This window comes from Aplysia californica, unplaced genomic scaffold, assembly GCF_000002075.1.
Source record: "Aplysia californica isolate F4 #8 unplaced genomic scaffold, AplCal3.0 scaffold00812, whole genome shotgun sequence".
Taxonomy (NCBI): domain Eukaryota; kingdom Metazoa; phylum Mollusca; class Gastropoda; order Aplysiida; family Aplysiidae; genus Aplysia; species Aplysia californica.
The window spans coordinates 236,262-238,312 of NW_004798082.1; positions in this window are offsets into that span (position 1 = coordinate 236,262).

Below are 2,051 nucleotides of genomic sequence, written 5' to 3' on the forward strand. Positions count from 1 at the left end.
GGGGAGGTGTTCATGTTTCCTGCAAGATATTGATAGTCAATTCTGTGGTAGATATGGATTTACTTTCCTTGCTGTAGCTTTGGAATGGTGAATATCATTCGAGTACAGTAGATTTGCGCGTGGCCATAACCGTTGCAAGATCAATAACTCCTCACAATATAAAATCAAGATAGAAACTGTGTAATTTGCGTTCTCCTGGAAATTAAGAAGGACTTTATAAATTCAAAGATATTTCGGATTCAAATCCAGCCAGCAATATCTTAAAAGAGAGGTATCGTCTCAGTGAATCTAAAGAAACGAAGAACAAAAAAATGCAAGTTCTAAAAATTCACGGCAAATAGTCTATAAATTCCACTAGCCATACAATATCTTTGAAAATTGATTTCTTTATTTAAAAAAAACAACAAACGAACACTGGAGTCGCGAATTCTTGATGTTAAGCCCTTCATGTCATTGTGTGTCGACTTTGAGTTGAAATAAGGCATTAAGGCGACAATAGCTCCACAATCAATACCAGTTAAAGAACAAAGAAGGAAAGAGAAACTTCTAAAGACACGGGTGGATCAAAGATATGGCTCTTCTATGTAGACGAAGGTCTGGAAGCCGATTCGGCGACTGATAAGACTGCATCCTGCGAAGATCATAAGATGAAAGTCTGCGGAACACACGGGCTTAAAGGATACGTCCGTAAGTGGAGTTTCCTCTCATAGATGGAATTCTACATTCTTCACGATTTCCACTCGCTCTCGTTTGATCCAAATACATTTGGCGGGGTTCACAAAACTGATCAGCTCTTTTTCCCAGAGGAAATATATCGTGGTATCTTCATTGTGGGTTAGTTAACTCTGTGGGTTTGATTCAAGAAGAAGGACTGTACGCTAAATGTTTACCCAGAACTTTTCAAGTAAGCAAAGGTGGCTGCTGCAAACTGATGAGCTGGCCGGGTGATTCCGACTTTGTTTTCCTTTCTTTGAAGAAGAGTGGGGCTGGATTTCTAGCTAGACAGGCTCGCTTTGGGTAACGCGTTTTTAATGCCGGAGTGAGCGTTGTTTTGTCCGGCAGCTAATGACGTGTGTGAGCTGCCAGCTCGCACGTCCAGGCCCCGGAGGTTTGTGTCCGAAGAATGACCTCTTTTCCCCATTTACGTTTCCTTCTCTTATTCATGACCAGATTTTTGCTTTGATCTTTCCTCGCTCGCCTTCTGCAAAACAGACATGTCCAGTCATTCCCAACACCTTTTTTTTTTCTTCCCTCCTTCCCCCAGAATGCCGGAGCAGAAAGCCAAGGGCGCGAGTTGCAAATGAAATTGTCATTTATCTGGACCCCGCATCGCGCGCGTTGCTAGGAAAATGATTGTTGTTCTAAAGCAGGTGGTTACTACGGGCCGCCCAGGGGTTTTTATGATGTGGTTTCTAGCTTAGACATTCTCGGACTTTCAGAATGAGATTTTGTTGCCATTAGTGTGCACGTCATTCGCGTGCCATATGGAGGTGGTCTTTTGTGATGGGAGAGAGTGCAGCTCTTGTGGGGCGAAACAGGGAGAAGAGACTGACTGCATGGCTGCAGAGTCGGGAGGTTCGGTGAAGTTTGGAGGAAGGACTGCATGCGTGATGAATAATGCAAAGAATAGAATTGAATAACGTTAAGGTTAGAAGGCATGATATAGCGTTCTATGAATAAAAGTAAGCCCGTTATAACTCCATTTAGGCGCAAACAAAGAACACAGGGAAACAGAAAAAGAATTAGAATAAAGATAAGGTTAAAATAACGTTCAGTTTGGAAGGCATGATATAGTATTCTAAGAATAAAAGTAAGCCCATTATAACTCCATTTAGACGCATACAAAGAAAACAAGAGGAAAAGGTCTCGAAGACGCTTTTCTTTAGATACTTTTAAATTGTAGTGTTACAGTGCTTCCTCATAAGAATATGTTTCTAGGAATAAAAAGCAAGGAATAGCGTGCTAAAGATGGACAAAATATGACACACAGTCAACACAAATCTCTGTATAAAAGGTGAAAGCAAAGACAAAGATTGAAATATTGCCACAGT